This window comes from Helianthus annuus, chromosome 5, assembly GCF_002127325.2.
Source record: "Helianthus annuus cultivar XRQ/B chromosome 5, HanXRQr2.0-SUNRISE, whole genome shotgun sequence".
In the NCBI taxonomy this organism is placed as follows: Eukaryota; Viridiplantae; Streptophyta; class Magnoliopsida; order Asterales; family Asteraceae; genus Helianthus; species Helianthus annuus.
In genome coordinates, this window is record NC_035437.2 from 128,408,897 (window position 1) to 128,426,723 (window position 17,827).

A 17,827-nucleotide genomic window follows, 5' to 3' on the forward strand; every position below is an offset into this window, starting at 1 on the left:
TTATTCTCAATTATTGAGTGCACATGTGACAGATACAAAACACTAGTGGTTTATGAAAATATCTCCGATGTATTGGTGTTCTGAACACGTAAAGCAGCCATCCGCCGTTGAGGGTAATGGTGGGGAGAATTGTGACCCCAAAAGATGGGTATGGACCGATCATTTGTTAGACCTAAACAGATTCGAGTTTATAGAGGATATCTATTAGGGGTGAGCATAAATAAGGCCTACCCGAAAAGAAAAATCGATACCTAAACTGTAAATTACCTGAAACCGAACCTTAGCTATAAATCAAGGTATTAATTCATTTCTTGTTTTTTTTATAATTTTCAGGTTTCAGGTTTGGTCGGTTTTTGAACACAAGAAAACCAATCAAACCTGGTGGACCGACTTTTACCGGCCAAATAGAATGGACCAACCAGGCCCAAGAGCAACATAATGTTTTAACCTAAATTCTTAATAGTGACAACAGTTTCTTCATCGAGAAACAATGAATGTGTAACTGATTTCACCTTCAATATGCAATCCATAGTAATTTCTTCAAGTAATCTATCATCTGCAGTCCAACATGGCTGACTCTTCAACTAAGCACACGGTTGTGTTTAATTTTTAAGTCAAAATAAAGTATATTTTGATATCGTAAACTATTTTGAGTACCGGCACTGTACCGATATGACTGATATCTACAGTTTAACATTGGTATCGGTGACGGTATTATTTCTTAAGATTTCACTTTTGATACGAGTCTGTTTCGTTATTTTCTAGAATCATTGCTCTATTGGTACCGTTTCGGTACTGTAGAGCCGTAATCGATACGGTGTTTGGTTCTATGCATTATTCATTATTTGTACCAGTATCGAATAAGTTTACTTGTTAAAGTTCCGATATATTTTTTTATTGAAAACGTAATTATATTCAAAATATAATTTTTTTGTTATCATAAAGTATCGTGAGTATCAGTAGCCGTTCTTCGTAGTATATCTAGTATATCTGACAAAGCGGGAGGTGTAGCCGCAATAACACCAGTTTTATATGTCTGTTGGCTTTACTGGCACTGGTATTCATCTTTATGGTTTTCGAGTGATGTGAAACACGTTTTGATATCCTTTTAAGCATGTTACGACTTTCTAATATATATATATATATAGGGAGAAGATCATGCGAGAACCACCTCTTATTGTGAGAACCGCGAGAACCAATGTGAACACACAAAAAATGCCTAAAAATAGCTAAAAATCACACAAAACAATTTTTTTTGAATTTTTTATAAAAAAATCGCTACTTTTCGAAGCCAAACAAAAAAAAAAAATTTTTTTGGCTTCTAAAAGTAGCGATTTTAACATGAAAAATATTAAAAAATTCAAAAAAAAATTTAGATTTTTTTAGGTTTTTTGAGAGTTTAGTTTTTAGCATTTTAGCTTGGGGGGGGGGGTGGGATTAGGTTTTTTTTAGGTTTTTTTAGGGTTTTTTTAGCATTTAGATTGGGGGGGGGGGTTTAGGTTTTTTTTTTTTTAGGGGGGGGGGGGTGGGGGTTAGGTTTTTTTAGCTATTTTAGGTTGTGTTCACATTGGTTCTCACAATAAGGGTGGTTCTCGCATGAGCCTCTCCCTATATATATATATATATATATATATATATATATATATATATATATATATATATATATATATATAGTGGAGGGTTCAAATGAGAAGAAATTATTTGTAAGAAGAAAAAATAAGAAATTTCAACCAATAGAAATGCTTCATTAGGCTTCATTTAATATTTGTACTTAATGTAACTATAAGTGTATATTAATAAACTTACATACATCATTAATTGGTAGTTTCATCTTTAATAACTAACTATATTAAATTTGTAACTTATTTTTAAAATATATATTTTTCACAAAAAATAAAAATAAAAATTCATTTATAGTGTAGGATAAATACGAGGCGTGTAGGATAAATTACGAGTTGTGTAGGATAAATTTCAATATGTGTAGGATAAATTTCGAAATGTGTAGGATAAATTTTGATGTGTGTAGGCAAAAATATTTAGTGTGGAGGATTATAGTCTTAATGACTAATTAATTAGTCAAACATAATAATAAATTAGATGAGAAAAAAACTATTTATTGTTTTACAATTATACCCTTTTATTCTTTTTCTTCTCAATAAAATTTTCTTCTTAAATGAACCTTCCCCTATATATATATATATATATATATATATATATATATATATATATATATATATAGAGAAAGTATAATGTACTTCAAGGCTTAACCTACATTAACATACATGACAAAAAAATATAACGTGCGTTATTATTATAGAACGTGCGTTATTATAGTCCCATGCGTGATTATGTGGTCCCATGCGTGATTATGTGGTCCCATGCGTGATTATACCCCTGATCCAACGGTTACCATTGTCTTCTACGTGATGTATGATAAGGCTTTTTGTATGTTAACCTTACTCTCTATATATATATATATATATATATATATATATATATATATAGGACAAGGATCCGTTAGGAACCACCCTTTATTGCTCGAACAGCGAGAACCAATGTGAACACAAACAAAAATGCCTAAAAATAGCTAAAAAACACACAAATTTTTTTTTAATATTTTTTATTTAAAAATCGCTACTTTTAGTAGTAAAAAAAAATTTGGCTACTAAAAGTAACGATTTTAACATACAAAATATTAAAAAAATTTAGATTTTTTTTAGATTTTTTTAGGTTTTTTGGGGGTTTAGTTTTTAGCATTTTAGCTTGGAGAGGGGGGTGGAGGGGTTTAGGTTTTTGGGGGGTGAGGGAGGGGGGTTTAGGTTTTTTTTTTGAGGGGGGAGGTTTTTTTTTTTTTTTTTTTTGGGGGGGGGGGGTGGTGGAGGTTAGTTTTTTTATGTTTTTTTAGCTATTTTAGGTTGTGTTCACATTGGTTTTCGCGGTTATCGCAATAAAGGTGGTTCTCGCATGAACCTTACCATATATATATATATATATATATATATATATATATATATATATATATATATATATATATATATATAGGGTTAGCTTAACGTACAAATGCCCTTATCGTATAATACGTACGCGTCAATCTCAGCCGTCAGATCTTCATCCCGCGTTGAAATCGCATGTTGGTTTTTTGTAACAATTTCGCATGTTTTTTTTAACATGCAATTTCATCAAAATTATCACATGCGAAATTGTTACAAAAACCAACATGCGATTTCATCAAAAATTATCACATGCGAAATTGTTACAAAAACCAACATGCGATTTCATCAAAAATTATCACATGCGAAATTGTTACAAAAAAACCAACATGCGATTTCAATGCGGAATGAAAGATCTGACGGCTGAGATTGACGCGTACGTATTGTACGATAAGGCATTTGTACAGTACACTTTCTCTCTCTCTCTATCTCTCTCTCTCTCTCTCTCTCTCTATATATATATATATATATATAGGTCTAAATGAAAACCATTAGTTATTGTAAAAACTCGAAAACTAATTAAAAAAGCCAAAAAAAAAATACCAATTTTTTTTTTTTTTTGCGTACCAATTTTCGCCATTTTTCATATATAAAAAAATTCAAAAATTTTTTTTTGTAGTGCACATGTGTAATAATACACATGATGTGTACTACAATTTTTTTTTTTTGAAAAAAGGTTTTTTTATAAATAAAAAAACCTGCGATTTTTATAAAAAATTGAAAAAAAAAATTGGTGTGTTTTTTTAGGCTTTTTTTTAGTTAGTTTTCGAGTTTTCACAATAAAAGTGGTTTTTATTTGAACCATCCCCTATATATATGTGTGTGTGTGTGTGTGTGTGTGTGTTTTCCGTTGTATTATACGAGAGATCACTAGCTAAGCATAAATATAGATATAATCGATTAATTAGATTATCTCCCAATAGGGTGGTGGTCCATTAGTAAAGGCAAAACCTTGAAACACCTTAGGATGAGAATGTCTTGGGTTCAAGTCACACAGACGACAAGAATTAAAAAGAAATTTGTCGTTCAAAAAAAAAGTTATAGATTATCTATAAAATTGATGTTAATAACAACAGAATAACGTTGATAGAATGTTATTACGTGAAAGTTCCGGATCTGGTGAGTTTAGACGGAAGTTTGGATTAGATGAAGCTACTTCGGTAGAAATCTTGTAAGAATAGTCAAAAGTATAAAGCTTCCATTAATACCGAAAAAGCATACATCATTGACAGGCTGAAGAGAGCATCAAGCAATCTCTCCAGCCAAAACTTAACAAATCTAACACATGACACCTATTTACAGACAAGAGTATTTAGGGAGGATGAACTCATCCGTGCGGATGAGTTCTCATCCGTGCGGACCAGTGTTCGTCCTCACCAAAATGTCGAGTGTTCTAATCTCACTCTCAACTATACAATACTCAATACACGCTTTATCTAGTCTATTCACACGGCATACGTATATAATATGCACTAACAATACACATAATATGTATCATCACATCATAGCTAGTTCAATTTTTTTTTATGTGGGGGCATCTCTGGTACTTCAAAAACTCATAAAAGCTAGGTTAGATAGTAGTAAATAATTTATGGAGTAGATTACAAATTTTATATGGTTTTTTCTTTATGGTTTATGAAAATCAAGGATTTCGTCATTTCTAAATATATAAGTTAAACAGATTGTTTCTGTTTTTGGAACTTGTATAATGGATTGTTCTATATTTGGATAACTATCAAATATCTCTTATCATGTCATCATGTGTAACACATAAATAGCTTTTTTATTTGGATAACTCTTATCATGTCATGTGTAACACATGAATAATTTTTTTATTTGGATAAGTGTCAAATAGCTAACATGTGCAACACATAAATAGCTTTTTTATTTAGCTCTTATCATGTGTAACACATCTATATCTCTAATAAAGCAAACCATTAGAGGACACATGTTATCCTATGGTTGATGCCAAATAAGCAGCCACATAAGCATACATGTGGCATTGCTCTAAGGCCAGGATTGAAGAAGGCTTCTATTGTACGCTTCATTATACTCTCTCTCTCATTCTCTCATTCATCTTTCCTGTCAAAAAACCCTAAACAAAAAATTCCTCTGCCTCTCTCTCTCTCTCTCTCTCTCTCAACACCATCGCCGACAACCTTCATCAGTCATTCAACCGGAGCGACGGTCGACGGATTTGAAGGCTTTCCACTCTACAGTAATTTCCTTGAATCTTAATCGACGTTGTTGATGTTGTTTTGTGAACGATTATGTTCGTTAGGTTTTATAATACATGATTTGAAGATCGATTAACTTATGCTTTTTTTCTTAGGGTTTTAATAGACTGATTTAGGTAAAGTTCGATGATGGCTAAATTTGTTTTGGCCGAGAACCCAGATGATGCTTATTGTGTGAATCTGAATACGTGAACTTAGTTTAGCTTTTTGGTGAATGCTTTCTTGAAATCTTTTGTGTTTTAGATTAAAATGCTGAAGTTGTTGTTGAAATATGTTTGAATATGTGTATAAGATGCAATATTACGAGACCCCTTTTAATTAGTTTCTATTTGGATTGTTGTTGAATTCTTTGTGATTTTTCAAAAGTTGCAGTTTTTTGGTGATCTTGCTGTTTACTAGCAAAAAAGATAGGATTTTTGTTAATATTTATCATCATTAGTCTTTTGTTTTATTTTTTTATATTTTTATAATTTTTTCTTACCACTGTCTCTACTGACTCTTTGATATGTATAACATTTTGTGGGGTTATAGTCATACAGATTGAACTGAAAAGTGATTAGTGTTTTCAAGAATTTGAAATAGGAAATGATGATCAAAGTTTGTTTCAAGAATTAGGATTCTTTTTTTTTTTAAATATTGACACAATTTCTTGCAATATTTGATTTTATAAGGCTAAAGGGTATGGAGGTCATGGTTGGGACATGATTCGCCACCTAGGAACATGAATAGAAGACTACACCACCCCTTGCTTGATCCACCATAGTTTGCATGGATTAAACTATAGCAACCATGGTCCTCCTTTCCATTTTTCAAGAAATCATTTACTCTTTTTTAGACAAAGATAAACTAATAAATAAGGGTATAGTGGTTTGGGTCATGACCATACCCTTAGGGTAGTGGTTTTGGATGGTGGATTAGAGGTGGATGACATGACACTGACACTGACGTGGAGGGTGATGACCACACCCTATAGCCTAATTACTATACAATCTTCAAAGATCTTCAATTTAATTAGTATTTTTTTCTAGAATTGTTGCTTTTTGTTATAATTACCATATAATCTTCAAAGATCTTCAATTTAATTAGTATTTTTTTATTATTTTTCTAGAATTGTTGCTTTCTGTGGAATCTTGAATCAGTTTGCAGTTTACTGGGAAAAAAGATAGGACTTTTGTTGATATTTATTATCATCACTGTTATTATCATACATATTGAACTGAAAAGGGTTTAGTGTTCTCAAGAATGAAATAAGAAATGATGAGCAAAGTTTCAGGAATCATTTTCCTTTGTTAAATATTGACACAATTTTTTGAAATCTTTGATTTTATTAACATATATTGTTTAAAGATTATTAATTGATATTTTTTTATGAACAATTTATCAAGCATTACAAACTTCTTCATATGCCCATAGATTTTTTTAAATAAATAATTTGTTAATTGATGCTCTTCTTAAACATGAAGAGCAACATATTTTTAAATTGGTAATTACTTGTGCAGATGGTAGTGCTTGAAAGTAAGAAAAAGGAAGTTGAGAAGTATGATGTTGTTGTCAAAGAAACAAGCAAGCCAAGCCAATCAACGACTCAAGGAACTTCATAAAGACTGTTGAAGAACTGGTGCAGCTACTCTAGCAAAGGGTGGTCAATTTGCTTCAAATTTATTGTTTCCATATTTATTGTGTTTTTTAATTGTTTCTTATCTAACGAAAAATGGAAATGCAGGTGAAGATGGACTTAAAGAATGATGTTTTATGCCGATGGATGTTGGTGCGGAACTGAATAATGACTTTTAACTCTTCTTAAAGGTAATATCTTGCTTTTTATAGCTTCGCTGGGATTGGTTTGGACATGTCTTATTTACAAAACAAGTCGACGCGGCTCAGTTCATTTACAAGTGATCCAACTACAAAAAAAAAAGTAATATGCAAACCGATTTTAGCGTTTTATGTTTAATTTTTTATCTGCTTGCCGATTTACATTGATATATATATTTTTTAATGTGTATAGGGGTTTTGTATGTAGGTGAAGATGTACTTAAAGAATGATGTTTTATGCCGATGGATGCTAGTGTGGAACCGAATAATGACTTCTACCACTTATTAAAGGTAATATCTTGCTTTTTATAGCTTCGCTTGGCTTGGTCTGGACATGGTTTATTTACAAAACAAGTCGACGCGACTCTCGTGTTTAATATGTTTTATCATGAAGTAGCACATAAAATAGAAGCAATAGTTCTTTTAGAAATATGCACATCAAAAATGGAATTTTAGGGTGGTTTAGAGTGTTTGGTTCATCAATTGTTTTTCGTTTTTTAAATTTAGCACTTACAGTCCAATTGTAGCACGAAGAGGGGTTCCTCCACCATGCCAGTTGTCACGACTCCAGGGGAGCTTTGGATCTTTCTACTGTATTATTCAGGGATATGTACTCAATTGCATAAAAACCTTCTAAACTGCTTCATTGTTAAATTTTGTAGTAGATACTTTCGTAATCTTATTTAACACAAAAATTATAATGGCATTTTTTATTGTTGTAATTAAGTTAGAGGATGTAGTTTTGACTTTTTTACTTATGGATGAGTTGATTTAGGTTATCATTTATTCCAAATAGTTCTAATAGTATAAATTGCATGTTTTCAGGCCACACTATAATATAAATCTGCAGAGTATTTCTGTCAATGGTCAAACGCTGTCCATTGACCCGTCGACTTTTGCGATATCAGACAACCAAGGTGGAAGTGGAACCATAGTTCAGGAACAACTCTGTCATACCTTGCTGAAGATGCTCTTAACCCGTTTGTGGATGCTGTAAGTATAAGAGGTGTCAATGTTGTGAGATTGCCTTATTTATCTGTTATAGAGGTTGCAAAATACCTGTATATTGTTGGTTTTCATTTACAAAATCCCTTCATTTTGCCGTCATTATCGGTTTTTGGGTTTTGACTAATGGTCAACCATAATGTTGGTGTCACTCTTATTTCTGCAGATCACACAGGCGGTTTCACAGTCTGTACAGCCGCTTATTTCAAAGAAAAAGAAGTTTTATATAATTACCTCCAGGTTTTTCTTTCATACATATTAATATTAGCTATATAATATGATCGTTTAACCAATAAATCAACGTATAATTGTATAAGATCACTAATATTATCAACTTTTAATGGGTTATGTTATGAAGTATCTTATAACGATATACTAACAAGAACATATACAAATTTATTACTATCATATGTCACTATTTCTTAACCCTGGAAAAATGGGCAGGCACTTCATCATCAGAATATTTCATTTCAAAGTAAATAATATGGTTTTGAATGAAGCCGTGCATCGCGCGGGCATTAACCTAATATGAGGATAAAATGGTCAATTTCTCTTACGCCATTTTATAGCCTACTATTATAGCAATCTCTATATAACTAAATATTTTCCTTTTGTTAATGCACAACCGTTAACTTATGTAAATCGCTCCACTGCCACACACTCTCGTCATAATCAACATTTCAATTGCCTCTCCTTCTCACCACACACATATGCATGCGCACATACACACATTCAAATGCCTAATACACTCATGCATAATATGTTTCAATACTAATCATCCCTCTCCACCTGACGATGCTTGAAGAAACTCATGATAATCAGGTAAGAAGGCCATAATCTCATTAATAGTAAACTATGTGTATAATAAGTGTTACTTTACTGAAACAATATACCTACTATATGTTTATATACATAAAGAGATGGGAGAGGGGGATAGCTAACTAACACACACCAATTCTAACGAACTCTCAACTAACAAAACTGACTCAACCCCATAGTTCTATACTCTAATATGCCCCCTCAAGCCGAACGTGGCGCAGCGACGTGAAGCTTGAACCGGAGAGTGTCAAAAGGACCTGGCGACAACCCTTTGGTCAATAGATCTGCCAATTGAAGAGAAGTGGGCACGTACCCAACACGGAGAATCTGTGCTAACACCATATCATGAATAAAATGCAAGTCAATCTCAAAGTGTTTCGTGCGCTAGTGAAACACAAGGTTGACTGCAAGATAAGTGGCACCAACGTTGTCACACCAAAGAGTAGGTGGACATGATAAAGTAATATGAAGCTCCTGTAAAAGCGATAAAATCCATCGAATCTCAACAGCAGTATGAGCTAAAGCACGTACTGAACCTCTGTACTAGAATGGGCAACAGTATGACATTTCTTGGATCTCCAACTAATATGTTGGGCCCGAGAAAGACACAATATCCAATAGTAGTCGACCAACGATCATTAGGGCATCCTGCCCAATCAGCATCAGATTAAGCATGAAGATCAACATAATCGGATCGCCTAATATATAATCCATGAGAAACGGGGCCTCAGAGATACCTCACAATGCGCATGACTGCTAGTCAGTGAGAATTAGTAGGTGTCTGTAAAAACTGGGACATCTTGCTAACCGCATAAGCAATCTCGGGTACAGTCAAGACTAAATACTGTAAATTAGCAAATGTACTCCGTAATAAAGTGGGATTGGCCAAAGGTATACGTGTATAACCAGAAAGCTGGCGTCTAGAGGTAACTGTAGTAGACAAAGGCCGACACTCAGCAAGGCTAGTACGCTATAATAAATCAAGTAGATGGCGATATTAAGATAGATATAGAACATCATTAGTGAAAGTAGCACGTATACATAAACAATAGGATAGAACTCCCAAATCCTTGAGCGTAAACTATGAATAAAATGCTTAGTCAATCCAATAACAAATTCAAAAGAGCTCCCAGTAATAATAATAATAATAATAATAATAATAATAATAATAATAATAATAATAATAATAATAATAATAATAATGTGATCCACATAAACCAAGACATAATACATGATCGAATCTCGATTGTAGACAAAGAGAGATGTGTTAGAGAGACACTGAGAAAATCCTCCAAAGATAAGAGCCGATGATTGCTTAGAAAACCAAGCTCTAGTGCCTGCTTTAGGCCATAAAGAGCCTTCTATAGTAAACAAACATGATGAGGTCGGGAAGAGTCAACAAAGCCTAGAGATTGTGACATATACACAACCTTAGATAAATCACCATGAAGAAAGGCATAGTTGACATCAAGCTGCCTGATGACCCATCCGCGGGAAAAGCAACAGAGAATAAGACGAATAGTAGTGGGTTTAACCACCGGGTTGAATCTCTTTGTATAATCATGTCGCAGCCCCCGATCCCTGCCCCGGGAGCGGGTGGCCGCGGCCGTTTACGCAGAGCGGGTGGTATCGGTGTTTATTAATTTGGCAGCGAAAATGAGACATCAGGACCGTGGTTAAGAAATATTTTATTAGAGTTAAAACACCAAACTTTTTATAATAAATAAATGGGATAAAACCTAAGTTTCCATTACAATACATTTATAGGGATAAACCCTAGTTTATTGAAAACAAAACTCCTTTTTGTTTAGGTAACTTTTATAGCCACTTTTCCAAGCCTTCAGTGCTCTCCAGCTGGCTTCTATTAGCTTCACATTAAGTTACCTGAAACGCGTTTTGAAAAGGTTTTATCAGCAAGAAATACTGGCGAGTGCATCCCATTTTAATAAAAACAGTTTTGTAACTTTACATTTGTTGGTGCATACGTCTGTCGACTTCGTCTTGTATCGAGTCTTGTATTGTATTAGATAGATCAGGGCACGGAAAACGAGAAATGAGTGTTTGTGGGTATTTCACACGAAATGACATAGAAGTCATTTCGTACGAAATCAAGTGGTCATTTCGCACGAAATAGTGATTTCGTGTGAAACTGATTTCACTTGGAGTGTTTCGTGCGAAACCAGCTGTCGCTTGAACGGTTTCGTGCGAAATCACCATGCCTATAAATACCTGATGTGCCTTGTCATTTGTAACGATTCTGATTCCGGTAGCGAAGCTCTGCCGAAGTGTCTACAGCATTGTAATCGATCTGATATCAATATAAAGACAGTTTAAAGTGATTCCTAGTGCAATTCAGCTGAAATAACATCAATACATCTGTTTCCGCCTTTTGTATTGGTCGAGATCTCTTCTTAACGACTCGTTTGGGTCAGAAAACGATCCTACAAGTGGTATCAGAGCTCAGGAGGAAGAGTTCTTACTATTTCAGCTGCAGTTTCTGATTTCTACACCTTCTTTTCAAAATTAATCAAAATTTCACGGTTAAAATGGCTTGATTTTTAAATATATTATGCGAAACACTGTTTTAACAAACCCTAGAAAGAATCAGATCTAAATTCAAAGTAAAACTTGATAAATTTTGTGAAAAACTGTTCGAATTGCTGACGTCATCGTCATTTCGCACCAAACAGATATCATTTCGTTTGAACATTGCTTCATTTCGTACGAAATCAGTTTACTATTTCGCATGAAATCAGGTTTTTATTTCGCACGAAGATCAAATTTCATTTCGTACGAAATCACTTTTCGTTTTGTAAGAAATCAACATATCATTTCGCACGAAAGTTGTTTTCGTTTGGAAAAGGTCATTCCGTGTGAAAGTGTCTTTCGTTTAAGGAGTGCATTTCATTTCGTTTGAAAAGCTGTTGGTGTGATATTTTGAAAACCGAATCATGGAAAACGAGTTCTATAATGCCTTTGCTAATCTGATGACTATTACTCAGAGTACGATGCTAGAAAATGAAACAGGGACAACTCAAAAACCGCCTAAGCTCATGAGTATCGAGGAATATAGTGGATGGGCTGAACATTTTGAAAACTGAGTTCAGGCATATCATTTAGATGCTTGGGAACATACTGAATTTCAATATAGTAGACTGGTAGGAGACAATGGGGTGAAAATTGAAATTAGAAACCTGAGTGTTAAGGATAAAAAGAAATACAAAGATGAAAAAATGATGGTTAGTCTTTTGCAACAAGCTATTAAAAAAGACATCTTGATTTTACTTCAACACAACGGAAGTGCACATTCGATGTGGGTAGAATTGGAATCAAAGTTTCTTGGAAGTGATGAAATGATCAAGAACAAAAAGTCGCTTATGAAGAAAGAATTTGATTTATTTCGAGGATTGAGAACTGAAAACACCAAGCGGATTATTGAAAGATATTGCAATTTATTCAAGAATATGAAAAGATTAAACATCCAAAAAGATAAAGACGAATTGATTGAAAAGTTGGCTGATGCGTTGCCACATGATGTTTGGGGCACGTATCTTATGATGTTGAAAAATAAACCGGATTTTAACGATCTAACACTGAGTGATTTTATTAAACAGCTTGAAGCTCAAGAAATGGAGCAACGAAAGATAGCGAGGATGAAGAACTACGATGGAGAACAAGACATTGGTTTGTATTACAAAAGGTGGTGTTAGTGAGAAAACCAACATTTCAGCAAAAGTTGAAACTGCGTTTAATGCAAAAAGTTCTTCTGAAAGTTCATCTCAGGGATCAAGCAACAAAACAAGATTTACTTCATTTCCATAATTTGATCCACATTTTTCTAAAACAAAGAGTGGCAAAGTTCTTTAATGCAACATTGCTTTAAATCTTGAGAATGATCAGAATTACTCAGAAGAAGTTGCAAAAAGTCATATGTCTCTGTTGGTGACTGTGCTAGAGTCGTATGGAAGTTTGGTTGCGGGAAGGATCGGAAATCCAATGTTGACAAAAGAGGATTACGATCAGGTTGATGCTGAGGAGATGGAATTGATGGATATAAAGTGGTGTTTGGCGAGCGTGTTGAGAAGAGCTGAAAAGTTTAAACAAATTACGGGAAGAGATGATTTCCGTGATGCAAATGTCTCTACTTTAGGATTTGATAAATCTAAAGTTACTTGTTTTCGTTGCAGGGAAAAGGGGCATTTCAAGAGAGAATGCACTAATCGCGAAGCAAGTGGAGCTCAAAATCCTTTTGGAAACAACGACTATTATAGAAAAGCGATTTATCATCAAGTTGCTCAACAACCATATCAACAAGAACAGGAACAAACTGCACATGCTAGGAAGGTGATCGAAGATTCAAAGAAAGCGTGTCTTGTTAGTCAATGATGGAAGTTCATCAAAAGAATTCAGTTGAGATAAACACATTTCGGCTGATAGTAAGGCATGTCTGATAGATCAAGATGATGAAAGGCTTCCAGAGGGTTTCAGTTGGAAAGATTTCAGTTGGGATGACTATGATCCAAACAGAATTCTAGATCATAAAGTTTTTGTTGCTCAAATTGTTTAAGAAAATGGTGAAAAATATACTACTGATGATTACTGGGCAGAAAAAATAAGAAAGCGTTTAGAAAAGAAAGATGAAAAAGTTGTAGAAGAGGTTCGTGAGATAAAGAAGCAGGATAAAGAAATTCCAGTGTTTGAGGTTAAAAAGGAAGCTGTTGAATAAAAAGTATCTGAAAATTGTGAAAACTGTGAGACTATGAAGAAGCAAAACAGTGAATTGATTCACAACATGAACAGGCTGAAAGAATCATATGATGTCTTAAACAAAGCAATGAATCAATACAACGGATCAAGCAGTGAACAAGCTACAGCCATGAAGACACTTCAAGGAGCGTTCATGACGAAGCAGTTAGGCATCAATCATTACATTGATAAATGTGCAGAACTTGAACAAAAGTTGGAAACTCAAAGAATAGAAACTGAAAGGGTTGAAAGATTATTGAAAAGTTACTCATGTGCTTCTTATGTTATTGACTGGATTTACCCCACACAGTTGAAGGCATGAAGGCGTTTGAAGAGAAGACATCTGAAGAAAAGAAGTCTGAAACAAAAGAAGAAACTACAGAGAAGAATTCTGGTAAGAAACCAAGTGTCCACCCTCGCTCGAAAATGGATATTCTCCAAGAAATCCAAATTCAGAAAGAGTCGAAAAAGCTACAAACTTACAGTGGGAGTCTGAATCTTCAGATAACTTGCCAGAAAATATTGATGTCACATTCACATCATCTGACACTGATCATGAGTCCGAGTTAAAAAAGAAAGTGGTCGATCAAGTGTTGGATAAAGATGAAACAGAGGAGTCAAAGTCGGAGTCAAAATCAGAGTCAAGTCAAAGAGTCAAACAGGGGAAAAGAGTTTACAATAAAAAAATTTATGTTATCAAAATCTAATTTGAATGAAGAATCAATCAGAGTGGCATATACTTTGAATGGTTCTGACAAATTTTATTTTGATGAAGATTTTCCAATAAGAGGTGTTAAAACTGAGATGGTCAAAAAGGTTTTCAAACTAACAGAAATTAATGTTTCTGAAATAAAAGATTTAAATCTTTTGGAAAAACCTAAACAATATACCTCAAGAATTAAACAAAGAATAAACAAGAAAATGGGTTACAATTATCGTTCAGATTTTCGAAAGAAATCAAACCATAACGGTAATTTCAAAAAGAAAGGTCTAGGATTTATTCAACCAAAAAATTATAAAAATGAGAAAACTTATAAACCAAAAACTATTTTTGTTTCAGGGATATTATCTGAAGAAGAAAAAGAGCAAGTGTTCAGAAAGCAGACAAACAAAGATTTCCTTGCAAACAAGCAAGACGAAATGAAGAAAGGCGTTGCTCAAAAGAAAAAGGAGACGAGAACTTGTTTCAACTATCATGAAGTTGGGCATATTGCCAAGAATTTTCCTAATGCAATTCAATCAAAACAGGAAGTCTCTGAAAAACTCAAAAAGAAAGTGGTTGAGAAAAACGAACTACCAACCAATATTTAAAGTTTTTGAAAATTCAACTTTTGAGGTTGGTGAATGTTCGAAAAGTGTTTGCAAAAGAAAGGAGAAACTTAACAACCAAAAGTGGGTTGTTAAGAATTCAAGTGATAGTTCTGGCGATGAATCTGATTCCACAAAATCAGAGGAGTCACAAGTTGTTATGAAAGAAGAGAAATCAGTTCCGCCTTTGGATGATGCAAATTTTCCACCATTGCGGGCTAAGAATTTGAAATCTAAAATTGGCAAAGTTGAAATTTCAAATTTCAAATCAATTCTTTCCTGAAAAGAAAGAATTAGATGTTGAAAAGGTCTTTAACCCCACTGTTCAAAACATTTTTGGAAAAATGATTGATGGGAAGGTGAAGGGGGTTAAAGAATTTTATGAGAAGAAAACGAAAAAGCCAGATGGAGATGGTTTATCCCGGGTTAGTAACTGGGATAGAACCTATCACGACTAAACTCTGGACTTGCCGGAGCTCCCAAGTTGGTAATCGTGGAGCAGGAATCGACATCATTCTTGGATGTGTGTTTGAATAAACCTACAAGTGGTTGAAAAAGAGGTTTTACCTACAAGTGGTTAATCAAGGTCATTAAATTGAACTTGATTTAACTTTCATTCAAATGTGTGAGAAAACAAAATGATGAATAAGATCCCAAGCCTACAAGTGGTAAAATCAACAAAACTAATTTTCCAGAAAAACCATTTTGATTAAAACAAACTTAAGTGTTTTGAAATCATAATGGGAAAATAGTTTGTTGAAAAGGGGAGTTCTGATTGTTTATGCCGAGTGAATGGCGAATTGAAGCAATTCACAACAGTTGTCGTTTTATTGTACAGTTTGTTTTCAAATTTTCTCAGAAAATCAAAATTGAAACATATTTTGATTTTAGGGGGAGTAAAAATTTTAAGAAATTTTGAAAATTTGAAAAGTACAAAAACATGATAAAATCCAAAAAGCCAAAAACATCGAAATATTCAAAAATGAGTTTTGTTATGAAAAAGAGGAAATGATAGTACATCAGTGGACTATCACAACGATGCTAAAGAATTGGAAAGTCAAAAATGTGATAAGCGGTCTCACTGTCGATGTGCCAGTAGGTTTTTTATACATTCAGTAGATTGTTTTCGAGATATAAACTTAAAAATCAAACTTGCTTATCTCGTGGGGAACATCTCTCGGATATATAGGTAACCCCTGAAATCTTGTTTGAAGGGCTTTCTATTTCTGACGTACTAGGTCTTTGTGCGTGGTGATATCTGGGGTATTATACCAGGACTTCTGATTTTGCGGGAGCAATAGCCTAGTCTTCGTATAATACTTTGCATATGCTTTAATCTTAAAGCCAACGCTCAGTACAAAAAATGATGAAACATTTGCTAATCATTGTTGTTGAAGAAAAGATCCCCAAACGGGACACACCTAAAGTCGAGCAACCCGTTTACAGATATCATTAGTGTACATTCACCTGTAAGACTGAATATAGAAGTCTGGATACGGGAGTATATTCTGAGGTGGGACACGCGAATAAGTTTAAGTGCCTTAAAATACTAAATTCGTATCTCGAAACAGTTGAAATTTGTGTAAAAATTTAAGTGGATCGGTATACTGACAATCTACGTGAATTGTTTAGAACTTAAAATGTTTAAAGCTTAACGGTGTTGGTGATTTGTCTCATAAACTGATATGATCCTCTTACACAAACTCACACAAATATTGTATGTAGATATTTCTTTACTGCATTTCATTAATCTCAAAAATTCAAAAAGATTTTCAGTGTGTTTTAGCATAAAATTTTAAAAATACAAAAAGATTTTTGACAACTAATAGTGGAGAGCTGATTTTCAAAATTCCAAGTGCTGAACATGTTGAAGAGGTTTGGGAAAAAGTGAGTGAAAAAGTTATTCTTACAAGTGATTATCAAAGATTAAATCATTTTTGAATGATTCCTGCAAAGTGGTTTCTGAATTTGCAAAAGGTTAAATTTGTGAAACTTATGTTTGTGGTAGAGAATGTGCAGGAATGAAAGTAGGGAAGTGCCAGGTTGTAAATTCCAAACTGCAATCCCAGCTTACTGAAAGGCGGAGTCTAAAGACAGTCAAGATGGAGTGGTTAGAGCCAGTGTTTGATTTTGGAACTGTATCCACGCAACAGGCTGATGCTGAAAAACTTAAGGAATAAAGAGATCTGATTAAGAGAATTAGAAAGCTCAAGAGCCAGATCAATATCCAAGGGGAGAATAGAAGAAAAGAGAGAGATTGATTGATTGAGGATGCTTACAATGAAGAATCTTTGGAGAGAGCGTGAAGACTGATAAAGACTGAAGGTTTGACAACCGAAGACTCGACATCGAAGACTTCGTCAACATCCGAGGGGGAGTCTGTTGGTGCATACGTCTGTCGACTTCGTCTTGTATCGAGTCTTGTATTGTATTAGATAGATCAGTGTACGGAAAACGAGAAATGGGTGTTTGTGGGTATTTCGCACGAAATAGTGATTTCGTGTGAAACTGATTTCGCTTGGAGTGTTTCGTGCGAAACCAGCTTTCGCTTGAACGGTTTCGTGCGAAATCACCATGCCTATAAATACCTGATGTGCCTTGTCATTTGTAACGATTCTGATTCCGGTAGCGAAGCTCTGCCGAAGTGTCTACAGCATTGTAATCGATCTGATATCAATATAAAGACAGTTTAAAGTGATTCCTAGTGCAATTCAGCTGAAATAACATCAATACATCTGTTTCCGCCTTTTGTATTGGTCGAGATCTCTTCTGAACGACTCGTTTGGGTCAGAAAACGATCCTACAACAGTATTGAGAGCGATTACAATGTTTACATCTACACAATTACTCATTCAGTACTGTCAACACCTGACTTGTGGGTTATGTTCCTCATTCGCTAACTCTTTG

General features: G+C 34.0%; 1 long non-coding RNA gene across 4 annotated transcripts; it reads left to right on the forward strand.

Moving 5' to 3' along the window:
• The first annotated feature begins 4,937 nt into the window (after positions 1 to 4,937).
• LOC110941256 lies at positions 4,938 to 10,015 on the forward strand. 4 transcript variants are annotated; one of them, XR_002593942.2, is made up of 6 exons: positions 4,938 to 5,208; positions 6,727 to 6,866; positions 6,951 to 7,145; positions 7,251 to 7,333; positions 7,868 to 8,035; positions 8,214 to 10,014. It is a non-coding gene; the product is annotated as an uncharacterized LOC110941256 (long non-coding RNA). The 4 variants fall into 4 exon arrangements; XR_004893302.1 differs by having other exon boundaries at positions 4,958 to 5,208; positions 7,236 to 7,333; positions 7,868 to 10,014; XR_004893301.1 differs by having other exon boundaries at positions 4,963 to 5,208; positions 7,868 to 10,014.
• Positions 10,016 to 17,827: the final 7,812 nt, after the last annotated feature.